Below are 13735 nucleotides of genomic sequence, written 5' to 3' on the forward strand. Positions count from 1 at the left end.
TTGATTTGTTCCCTACCTTCAAAAATTGCCGAACTTGAACCCTGCAACGGGTCGGCGTTCCGTTCAAGAGAATTGTTGTGATCTCGGTCACTTATACGCCATAGAAACTGGGTTACCGGGTTTATGAGTCCTAGGGCTTAAGAAAAAAAATTATCAAAAAAAAAACAACAACCCCAAACTAGCTCACTGTAATATCTAAAAAGGGGGAATATGCTATATGGGACAATATAAAAAAAGTACTGATATAAGGGTAAAGACCCCCTTCGGTCATGAATGACCATAATATTGCAGTAAGAAAGTTATCTTCCGCGGCACAAGTCCGGGCAAGGTTATTTATGGAAGACCAGCAGTCACCCATGCATACCAGCCTCCTCTCTCCACCGATGCAGCTTGGCATCAGTGACGCTGCAACTCATTTCTACAGCTGAGTGGACTGGAGCAACGTGAAATAAATTGTCTTGCTCAAGAACACAACACACAGATCGGTCCAGGAATCGAACTCACAACCTGAGCCATGATCCTTCACATTGATACAAGGAAGTATTGATAATGAAGCACTGCGAAAAATGAGCTTCTTTTGATTAAAATATTCTACATTTTGTTTCTTCTGGCAAAATATGAGAGAACCATTTGCAAAACTTCATCAGCGAAAGAGGCTGCTGAGTTAGAATAGATTTGGAACCACTGTTCTGGGTTCAAATGGTACCGAGAAGAGATGAAGTGAACTTTCTACACAGTATTTAAATTAACAGTGTTAAGAGGTCGAATTAATTAGCAATTCTGTTTGTTACAAATTCATAGCTCTAACAACGAACGAGGAGTCCTTTTTCTATCCGGTTACTCGAAAGGCTAGAAAAACAAACCAAAACAAAAAAAAAAGCACACCCAAATTTCCATCAAATCCTGCATTGCATTCTTTAAAAAAAGGATGGACACACTCGAAAATATAACCATGGATATCGAATAGAAGAGATGGTCATAGTTGGGACACCTTGATGATAGGCTTACTCAGTCGGGATAACCGGTGGCTAAACAACAACAACAAACAACAACAACAGCAGCAGTAACACTATCAACGTCAACAACAATAACAACAAAAACAGCTACAATAAAGACAAAATTAGTGAAATGATCGAAGCGCCTTAGGGAGGTCTGCAGATGTCCAACAATATTCGATATCTCGGCCCTCTACATCCTGCATTTAAGTGAAGGTGGAACGAACTTGCCTTTCATCATTTCATGGTTGATAAAATAAATACCACACAAGTAGTTTCAAGCGATTATGCGGCTCCCTTACAAATATTTGATCTTCTGCCAGGGTAGAAATCATTATTTACATATATTCAAGGTGCTGTGAAAGTATTTCAAGCAATAGAGTTTTCAACAAAGCATGCATCTATAAATAGACATCTACGCGCTCAAGCACAGATATATACATATAGATGTGTGGATGTATACATACATACACGAATACATGCACACGCACTCACACACACTCACTCTCTCTCTCTTTCTCTCTCTCTCACTCCCTCTCTCTCCCTCTCCCCCTCTCTCTCTCCCTCTCTCTCTCCCTCTCTCTCTCTCTCTCTCTCTCTCTCTCTCTCACACACACACAGAAACACAAAATTTGTTACATATGTAGGTAACCCACATATATTTGTGCGTACATGTGTATATGCGTATATATATGTGTTTGTAAGTGTGTGTGTAGATGTGTATATGTGTATATTTGTATATATATATATATATGTATGTTTGTAAGTGTGTACATGTGTATATGCGTATATGCGTATATATATGTATGTTTGTGTGTATGCATGTATGTATGTATGTATGTGTGGTGCGTGTGTGTACGCAAATATGTCTATATAAAACTGAAGAGATGGCCATGCGTCTGATTACTGCGTTTGATGTCAAGATTTTTTTCTGAAACTCTGATGCGTTTCTCAATATTTGATGATAGATAAAAAGTAAGGCTTTCAGTGTTAAATTGATGTTGTAGCCAGACACATATCCTACTCTCACTATACACAGATTCATTGGTGGGGAAACTTTGTTAAAGGTTAGACATCTCCATGAATATTTAAGGAGTATTTAGAATGATTCTCATTAGTTATTCGCAAAATAGACATTCATCTTTCTAGTTTTCGACTGGCATACAATACACCCTTTAACTACTTTTCCTTCGTGTTAGTCATGGGTATGTGGCCACGCTGGGGCACTGCCTTCTAGAGGGTTTAGTCGAAGAAATCAGCACCAGTACTATTTTTACTATTTTCCGAAGTCTGTCAGTTATTCAATTGGTCTCTTTTGCCGAACGGCTAAGTTAGAGGGTCATAAACGAATCAGTACTGGTCGACAAATGGTGTGGGTCGGCACAAACACACACACACACACACACACACACACACACACACACACACATATGGATAGTGATGCAGATAAACTCGATTAGGCTTGATCTATATAAACATACATACATACATATATATGTGCAAAATGTCATAGATACGCAATCCGTGGTTGCATATCCGCGACTTTTTGCATATTCCATCTGCTAATCATGAACATTACAATAATTGCGTATACGTTTTATTTGTTTCAGACATTAGACTGTAGCCATGTAATGAAGGGGTTTTAGTTGAACGAATCGACCCCAGTGCTTATGTTTTTTGAGCATGGTAATTATTCTATCGTTTTCTTTTGTCGAACCGCTATCTTACACGGACGTAAACAAACAAAGCAGTGGTGGGAAACAAACAGAGGGTCAGAGACACATACACGACAGTATTTGATCCGTTTCTGTGTACCAAATCCACTCACGAGGCTTTGGTCGGCCCGTGCACACACGCACGCACACACACACACACACACACACACACACACACACACACACACACACACACACACAAGCTAAAGAGAGATTCTCTAAGGTTGCTGTTTACCCAGCTAAATATAGCAGTTAGAATATATCAAATATTTACCGTCTTATAAAAGGAATTTTATTGTATAATGTGGTCCCAAATATGGGATGGTCATGATGAGAGCGCTTTAATTATATGTTTGCTGGATAAGACATCACAACAATAACAAAATAATTATCGTTTCTCTCAAAAGAAGTTCACTACTGACTCATAAAGATGAATCTAATTCCAAGTGATCTTGAATGTCAAGGGATTGTACGAAAGTTGAACGAAAATTGGACAGGGGTTGGACAATAATTGAGCCCCAAAGCTTCATCAGCGAGTCCATAATGTAAGGAGCCTAACATGTAAGGAAGTAAAATAAAATAATAAAATGATAAAATAATAAAATATAAATAGTTAAGGAATAGTAAAAAGTCAATTCCAAGGTAATATCCATAGGTTATGAGAATACATCTTATTTCAATTTACTGCAGGATATAACAAGGGTAGGACGTAGTGGAGTGGGATTAATGGGATGGTCCATATCACAAGGGTCAAAAGTTAGAAGCTAACGGCTATGTAATAGGATATCATAGAATTAACAAGGTTAAATTGTGAACTTATTTGGGGAAATCAGTATATAACTATATCAATGAAGAAATAATTTGAGTAAAAATTAAGTGTGCTGTTATTACTTATTAACAAAAAACTCATCCTAATACTCCTATGGTGAGTAGGGTGAAGCCAAAGTTAATCCTACAACTTAATTGGTCCGTTAATATTTGAAAACAATGGCGTTGTTCAGGTCGGTTAAATGTATCAATAAAATACAAAACAAATAAGAGAAAATAAAAGAAAATATTCGAGGACCCCGCACAACAGTTTAGACTTTGTAATTGTAGAAATAGTAACGATTATGTCTTTAGTAATAATTGCAATAAAAAAGAAATAGTTTACCAATGGGTAGTAAGTACTCAATCGAGTAATAAGGTATATGTGGGTTCCACCCAAAACCATATGAAACGTAGTCTGAATTACCATCTGTATACCTTCAGAAACAGAAATAGGAAGAATTCCACTGGTTTAAGTAATTATATATGGGGCCTTAAAGATAAGGGTATTAGTTATGGTCTTCATTGGAAAATTTTAGCCTCAGCACCTGCGTATGATTTAAAGAATCCATAAGATGTAATCTTATGAATTTACCATAAGATGTAATCTCATAGCTTATGGATATTACCTTGGAATTGACGATTTTACCATTCCTCACTATTTCTTTTATGTTATTTTATTATTTTACTTTACTTCCTCACATGTTAGATTCATAACATTATAGGCTCTCTGATGAAGCTTTGGGGCTCAATCATTGTCCGACTCCTGTCCAATGCTTGTTCAACCTTTGTACAATCCGTGTATATTACTGGTATGATATGGAAACTTGGCAGATTGGACAACCCTATAGTAGAAGCAGCTGTAAGAGTTTAGTAATTTTTCACTCATTTATTTTTATTCATTCATTTCTTTTTCTTTATTTATTTTTCATTTGCTTATATATATATATATATATATATATATATATATATATATAAATATTTGCGTATGTGTGTTCGATTTTACATCGTGTTATAATAAAAACAATTTAACATTAAACTGAAGAATTACTCAATACTCTTTGTCATATGTAGTGTATATACATATATATATATATGTGTGTGTGTGTGTGTGTGTGTGTGTGTGTGTGTGTATGTGTGTGCGCGCATGCATACATATCTCTGGTGATGGAATGTAAAAGTACACACCCGTTTGTTCCTCTTAAGATGCCACCCTCTCCTAATCTCTCTCTCTCTCCCCCTCTCTCCCCCCTCTCTCTCTCTCCCTCTCTCTCTCTTTCTCTCTCTCTCTTTCTCTCTCTACATACACATACATACACACCCATATATCTAATAATATCCTGGTGAGAGTAGACGGGTGTGTGCATCTACATTCCATTGATCCATAATAATGTTGTTTATTATTATACCTGGGATAAGATCTATTGGCATTGTCATAACGTGTGTGTTAGTTAGCTTATCTATTTAAAAATCTGATTGTCTGTTCAGTTGTGTCTGATTCCCAATATATCTGCTCTTCTATCACGTCATTGTATATATGGCAAAGGCAGAAACGTTAGCGCGTTCAATTTCCACCGAGTTCAAATTCCGCCGAGGTCGACTTTGCCTTTCATCCTTTCGGATTAAATAAATACCATTTACGCACTGGGGTCGATATAATCGACTTAATCCGTTTGTCTGTCCTTGTTTGTCCCCTCTGTGTGTAGCCCCAGCCCGCCGGGCGAAATGCTTAGCGGTATTTCGCCCGTCGCTACGTTTTGAGTTCAAATTCCGCCGAGGTCAACTTTGCCTTCCATCCTTTCGTGGTCAGTGAAATAAGTACCAGTTGAGCACTGGGATCGATGCAATCAACTTAACCCCCTCCCCCCAAATTTCAGGCCTTGTGCTTACAGTAGAAAGGATTATTGTATATATGTCGAGGATTCTATATAAAATGTGGGGAACCTTTTTAGCACCAGGGTCGAATTGCATGTACATAGGATCCTATGGAAACACACCTGAGTTGAGAAGAATAATGAATTTTTAATTTTACGTGGTCAGAGTGTCGGGCTTACAATCATGAGGTAGTGAGTTCTATTCCCGGACCGGGCTGTGTGTTGTGTTCTTGAGCACGAGACATTATTACACGTTGCTCCAGTTCACTTTGCTGTTGAAATGATTTGCGACGTCGCTGGTGCCCAACTGTATCGGCCTTTGCCTTTCTCTTGGATAACGTCAGTGGCGTGGAGGGAGGAGGCTGGCGTGCATAGGCGACTGCTGGTCTTCCATAAACAACCTTGCCCAGACTTGTGCCTTGGAGGGGTGCAATCCCATGGTCATTCATGACCGAAGAGGCTCTTTACTAGGCATGCAACTGCTTGTAGTTACCCGGTATGATACAAGTATAAACAAATAATGAACGCGTGCGATCGGTAATTATGTCACATACAATATTTGTATCGACAAATTCATTACGTGAGATGATTATGGATGATATATAGAAAGTTTACAAAGTATTAGAAGAGGTGCAACTTTGGTACATATTGCATACAAAGAGTATGACACCGAATTCTCTTTAAAAGATAGGTTTGCAATCAAAACTAACTTAAAAACCCAGATTTAATGTAAATTTGGAAATTAAAACCCATAAACTCATCATTGATAAAAAAAAACTTAGATCTGGTTGGAAAAACCCATCAGTAGCATCCCTTGTTCCAGCCTCCTGATCTATACCGTTTCTCTCACTTTTTTTTTATCGCGGTATCGCAGTATCGAGCCGATCATCGGAGGCTGTTGTACACTGCTGGTCACAGAGCACTTCTAATTGTCTTATTTGCACCATTCTTTTCCATCTTGACCCAGATCGCTTAACTAAATCAACTTCCATTAATCATGGAGGCCTTCGAAGTAGCTTTTCTCGATCTCTTGGATACCACTTGGTAACTGCGCTGGTCTACCTGTTATCTGTGATATACCTGGCCCAGCTGAATTTGTGTTTTCGTCATTCTGCGATCACATCGTCCACTCCGCTCCGTTTCTCCTGCATTTTCTTCCTTCATGCTCCCTCTGATTTGTAGCTCTTGCTTTCCATATACAGCTTTTAATTTTCTGGCCCAGCAAATTGTTGTCCTCATCGAGTTCTTCAAATTGACTCCGAGTTTTCTTTTTTGATACCTTCCTGCAACTGCTTCACATTAAAGGCCTTGATGCAATGATTCTTCAGTGAAATATGCACAGCCTTTTTTGCTCTGATTTCATTGATCACCATCTTCGCCCGTAGCAAGCGATGATCACTGCCTGCGTTGGATGACACCATTATTGTGACGCACTGCAGTATGCGCCGTTTATCGACCCGGATGTAGTCAATTTTATTTTTGCATTGAGCGTTTGGAGCTATCCAGGCCCATCTCCTTCCACGTTGCTTCCTGAATAGGCTGTTCCCAATGTAAAGTCTTCTTGATTCTGTTAGGATAACCAAATATTCTCAAACTTACCAACATATCTCTCACCGTTCTATATTTAACAGATGAGGAATTATGTACATTATTTACATTATTTACATTTGACGGATATTTGTCCTCATCTTGTTTGTTGTTAATACACAGGTATATGGCGTAGTGGTTAAGAGCACGAGCTACTAACCCCAAGATTCCGAGTTCGATTCCAGGCAGTGACCTGAATAATAATAATAATAATAATAATAATAATAATAATAATAATAATAATAATAATAATAATAATAAGTTGTCTCTTGAGGTCTCTGGGTGAGACTTGGATCCAACTTGTACAAATGCAAAGCAAAAGTCAAGCATAAAATAATAATAATAATAATAATAATAATAATAATAATAACATCGAAAAATACCTTAGAAATGAGATCCCAGGTTCGAAATTTCCCCAAGACACCTGATGAAGACTGGAGGGTATATCAGCCGAAACGTTGTGTTAATAACAAGCAGGATGAGGACAAATATCCGTAAAATGTAATGTAAATAATGTAAATAATGTGTATTTCTCACCCTCTCGCCTTTTTCCAACTTTGCGTTGAAATCTTCCATCATTACGGTTTAAGTTGATTTGTGATTTAGCGCTTTCTCTAGCTCTTGTTAGAATTCCTCAACTTCATCTTTGCTCGCTTTAGCGGGAGGATAGATCTGAATGATCTGGGTGACATTTCTTGAGAGATAACGTTTAGCATACTGATGCACGAAGAAGGCATCTGGCAAGAAACAAATTTCGAATCCTGTTTGCTTACGATGAACCCTATACTTTCTGTTGTTTTCGCACCTTCTGTTTTTCTCAGTCTCACGACGTTTCCATCTGTCCATCTCACATTTATCTCTTTCCTTCAACATGTTTCAAAGATCCCAACTACATCGTCTTTGATTTCCTTTTTCTCTCCAATTAGATGGGTTCTCCCTGCCAAAGGCTTGCAGTTGTAGGTACATATTGCAAAGGTCGTTATCCGATTCCTTAGCGGTCTATGAGTATTTGAGATTCTTAGCCTCTGATCCCTCGGATTTCACTTCGCCGCCATGAAGCGATCCGATTGACCCGCAGATATTGAGGCCCATTTCTTTAGCTTTTAAAATGAAACCTCCCTGTTTGGGAGGCCATTTGATTACTTCCTCAGTTTTGCTGGCTTCCAACCTTTTGCGAATAGACTACGTGCACGCTTCAGTTAGGCAGTCTTACTGTAGGATCAGTAATCAGGTACTTTTGTAGCTTCTAGGACCTGCTAGGACATATACCCCGCTATCATGCTAGTGAACAGTCAATGCTGCTGTTGCACCAAAATGAAGTATTGAAGTAGGATGTCGCAAAAAATGTTTCTACATGTTAGGCAATTCGTAAACAATTCGTAAACCCTAATATGGCACATTTATTAAGCTTTATATACACACAAGATCAGAGAGCTTGGGTTTGACGCGACGATTTTTCGAAAATTATTTAAATGTTGACAAGAATATCGTAACACGAGAATATTTTGTGTAACAGATTTCCAAAAGACCACTCATAGGATCACTGAATTTCTGACGACACAACTGCCAAGCGAGTGTCTATAACTTGTTGTAGAATAAGTTCTATATAGCATATCATTGGAAGAACGCTTGTTATAGCGGATTTCTCGCTGTTGTCTATCCTTCGCTGATATATATTGGATGAAAAAATATATATACATATTTATAAGTATTTATATGAAAGGCTTCATCACAATTTTCGTCAAGCAAAAGTCCCACTTACAAGATATTGATCTACTTGATATCATTGCAGAAGACACAGTGAGACTGAACACAGAATCACATGGTTGAGAAGAGAACTTCATAACTACACAGTCATGCCTTCGAATTAAAAGGGGTTTTTCAGGGAAATTAGATGTGTGTGTGTGTGTGTGTACGTGCACCCGTGTGACGAAGACTGCAATGTGAGTACCGGTAACAAGATACGAACACACGGTCATTCTATACCCTAATAAACTTAACCCTCTACAACTCCTCTGATATTTAATTTAAGAAACTGATAAGCTAACTAACAAGAACGCTTAGAATCAAGTGAGTGAAGAATATTCTCGGGTTACCAACGTTCTTATGAACTTTGAAATAAATTTGGGTAATTTGTCATGTCAAACACACGCTAATCACGTGGGTGTGTCGTAAACCTTAATAAATGTGCCATATTTAGCATTTTCCGTTACAAGTTATAAAACAGAAGTCTTAACCGCATCATGGAACTGTTTCCCTTGGCATATATCGGATCTAGTTACTAGCTTGTCAGTGAGATTTGTTTACGAGTTTATTTTGTTACAACTATCTCTACTTGTTCTCAGATATCTTAGGCAAATGCTACATTCACATGCACACACGCGCGCGCGCAACTATTTACATATTTAAACGTATTTGTGCATTATGTATGCGTGTACACATGCACAGACACACTAAGATATACACATACATACACATACACCTACACACACGTATATAGAACGTTAGGTTTCGGCTTGTATTGGCCTAAATCGTGTCTAAGGACACCATAGACCAATCAAACAATGAGTTGTTGTTGAACGAAATATATCCGGATGTCGGTGGTTTGTATGATATTCCATGAAGGAATTTGTCCAGGGAGTGTTTGAAGGTTATAATTTGTTCCATGATTTGTTCTGGAACAGTATCGTTTGAAATATGTATTCTCTTCATATTTGCCTAGTTGTACGTGGAATCAAGGTAAATCCGAACTGAGATACAAGGATATGGCTTAACATATCAGGAGAAGATTGGACTTTGATACTCGAAGTTGAACCACAGCAGCTGAGGACAAAAACTAACAGAGGAGGACAACTCACTCCTGATACTACGATTCCGTCGCATTTCATATCGACGGGCATCAACGTCTGCTTGCAGACAACGCATAATGACGACGACGACGATGGTGATGGTGATGATGGTGATGAGGAAACGGATGGTGATGATGATGATGAGGACTGAAACATCCAGAGATCAATCTCAAAATAAAAAGGAAAAAAATAAATGGTACACTAGACCTTGATTATTGGTATCACTCAGAAAGTCCACAGTATTTTTTCCAACTCCATTATGAGCGCTATATAATTTGTACAATGTAGAAAATATTCCATCAACCAATGCCAGTATCAAGTTTACAAGTTAGTCAAAGCTAGACTCCCGAGTCAAGGCTAGACTTCATATGCTCTCTTCAAAGATCGCGCTCACATTACAAAATGTCATTGCGACACAACTTTTTACCTCAACTGGTCCTGCCTCGGTAAACATCATCCAGAAAGAAAGAAAAAGACCCCGTAACATTCAAACGCTACCTGGACAAACTCCTCCAACAAATACTAGAGAAATCAACTGATATGTATCCCTCCCCCACCGGATACTTATCGGTAGACAACATCTCTCAACTCGAGAGGACTACCATGTCTCAAAACATAGCTTAAAGGTCTACCCCAAATGCTGCTATTAAGTGAAACATGATCCGAGCCAAGAATGATGGAAACCTAAGTTAACTAAGTTATCCATCCATCCATCCATCCATCCATCCATCCATCCATCCATCCATCCATCCATCCATCCTGCCAGCCATGTAAGTAAGAGCGCACGCTTACATATACGCACTCAACATATTCTTTTCTACTCTAGGCACAAGGCCTGAAATTTTTGGGATGGGGACCAGTCGATTAGATCAACCCCAGTACGCAACTGGTACTTAATTTATCGACCCCGAAAAAGGATGAAAGGCAAAGTCGACCTCGGCGGAATTTGAACTCAGAACGTAAAGGCAGACGAAATACTGCTAAGCATATCGCCCGGTGTTCTAACGCACTCAGAATATTACGAAAGCGCCTTTGCTGGTTATCCTTCTGGACTGGATAAAGTAACGTGCTAGTCATGTGCTGGAGATCAATATTATGGACAGACTCTTCTTCTTTAACTCTGTAGCCTTCTGCCTGCGTCAGAGGTTATTATTGGTACTGTTACGTAACTGAAAGCTTATGTTACAATTCAGCAATCCACAGCCGTTAATTTTTTTCAAGCATTCCGTTATTAGGTGTCATTCATCGATAGGGTTAAAAACACAGATCTTCTGCCAGCAGATGAAGAAAATACTGTAACTGAGAAGTGTCTATCTTCTTAAAACAACAGAGAGATACTGACAAGACTATACATTTCCGTCCTCAGAGACTATCATTCTCAAAAAATACTATTTAGAATGATGTCTAGATAAAGAAAGGCATATCTATCTATCTATCTATCTATCTATCTATCTATCTATCTATCTATCTATCTATCTATCTATCTATCTATCTATCTTGTAGGCTGCGAAACGGCGATAATCTTCTGGATGTCACGTGGTTAAATAAATATATTTTCAGATCCCAAACCACTTTACTTTATGGACACACACGTGCGTGCGAGCGTGTGTGTGTGTGTACTCAAACTTAAACAGAGACAAACACCAACATACTCATTGGAATATATATATATATATATATATATATATATATATATATATATATATATATATATATATATATATATATATATATATATATATATATAATATATATATATATATATAAATAATATATATATATATATATAGAGAGAGTATAGAGAGAGAGAGAGAGTCGTCTAGAGAGACGCTCTTACACACCAAGATAATGTGGTATGTTAAAGAAATGTTGAATACTACAACAGACAATTTAATTTCCAGAATGTAGACAAAATATTGGAATTTTAAAAACAACGCCTTACTTACAAATCATGTCACATTTTTGTTTTGAAAATTTCCATCAAATTTATGTTTTTAGTTTTGTTTTTTAAAATGTACTTATAGGTGTTGACTGAACGTCGTTCGATGTATGTACCTTTAAAAGACATTCATTACGCTGTCGGGCATAAAATAAGAAGGATATAAGCAGAAAGAAGAATTATTCCAACGGAATATCGGTTTCAAAATTCCGGTGGCATAAACCAACGTTTCCCTGTCGGAGACACGAAATGGATTTCAAGGATTCACTATGAGTAAAAACGTTGGAAATCACTGGTATAAGCTAATTCGTCCAAAGACATGCCTACACAAGTGTGCTTCCACCAAATTTGTTTCCACATGGCTTTTAGAAAATCGGATACTCGTTTACTCTTTACTCTTTTACTTGTTTCAGTCATTTGACTGCGGCCATGCTAGAGCACCGCCTTTAGTCGAGCAAATCGACCCCAGGACTTATTCTTTGTAAGCCTAGTACTTATTCTATCGGTCTCTTTTGCCGAACCACTAATGTTACGGGGACGTAAACACACCAGCATCGGTTGTCAAGCGATGCTGGGGGGGGGGGACAAACACAGACACACAAACATATAGACACATACATATATATATATATACGACGGGCTTCTTTCAGTTTCCGTCTACCAAATCCGCTCACAAGGCTTTGGTCGGCCCGAGGCTATAGTAGAAGACATTTGCCCAAGGTGCCACGCAGTGGGACTGAGCCCGGAACCATGTGGTTCGTAAGCAAGCTACTTACCACACAGCCACTCTTACGATGCTTATCATCTTTTATCTTTTATCTTTTCAGTCATTAGATTGCTGCCATGCTGGGGCACCGCCTTGAATTTTAGTCATTTGGCTCAAGATGGTAGCTGCTGGAAGACTCTATGTTTGGCAACAGGACTCTGCACCATGCCACACAAGCAGGAGAACCCAGGCATGGCTGTCAGACAATTTCCGCGACCACATCACCCCTAGCATCTGGCCACTTTACTCCCCAGACTACAATCTCCTTCATTATTATGTGTGGGGCGCATAATATGAAAAAAGATGAAAAAAGGCAAGGGTTATGGCAGCATTCACCAATTTAAACAAGGTGACCGTCCAGAAGAGTTGCAGGAGATTCTGAAGTCGTCTGGAGGCCGTGGTTGAGGCCAATGCCGATTTTATGGAATAAATTTACTTTTTTTCAAGATATTTTTTATGTAATTTTGGTAAATATACATATTAAAATGAGATGTCAGTGTTATTTTCCTTTTTGCGTAATTTAGACGACAGTTTATTCATGGCATCCTATCTATGTATGTACACACACACACACATATACGAGGTCTTCTTTACAATTTCCGTCTACTAAATCCACCCACAAAACTTTTGTCGGCCCAAGCTATAATAGCAGATACTTGCCTAAGTTACAACGTAGTGGGACTGAACCCTAAACCCTGTGATTGGGAGGAAACTTCTTACCACACCTTCATAACTTTCAGGAAAATGGATATTTTTTTTTATGCAAAATTTTCGACAAATACCTTTCAGAAAGTGTAGGTTATGACTATATCGGAATTTGATGCGAAAATAAGAAAAAAAAAAAAGTTGGACGCGCACGTGCACATACATGCTGACATACAGCATAATTTTTTTTCAACATTTCAAGTTTCATTTTGTAGATATATATCTGATGTGTGTCAGTATATATATATATATATATATATATATATATATATATATATATATATATATATATATATATATATATATATATATATATATATATATATATATATATATATATATATATATATATATATATATATATATATATATATATATATATAGGCGCCCACACTTTTTTTCTTACATTGAATTCCTATGTAATCGTAATCTACAGCATCTGAAAGCTATTTGTAGAAAATTTTGTTAAAAAATGCCCATTTTTCTGAAAGCTATGAG

The sequence above is a fragment of the Octopus bimaculoides genome, chromosome 5 (assembly GCF_046866305.1).
Source record: "Octopus bimaculoides isolate indiv1 chromosome 5, ASM4686630v1, whole genome shotgun sequence".
Classification (NCBI taxonomy): domain Eukaryota; kingdom Metazoa; phylum Mollusca; class Cephalopoda; order Octopoda; family Octopodidae; genus Octopus; species Octopus bimaculoides.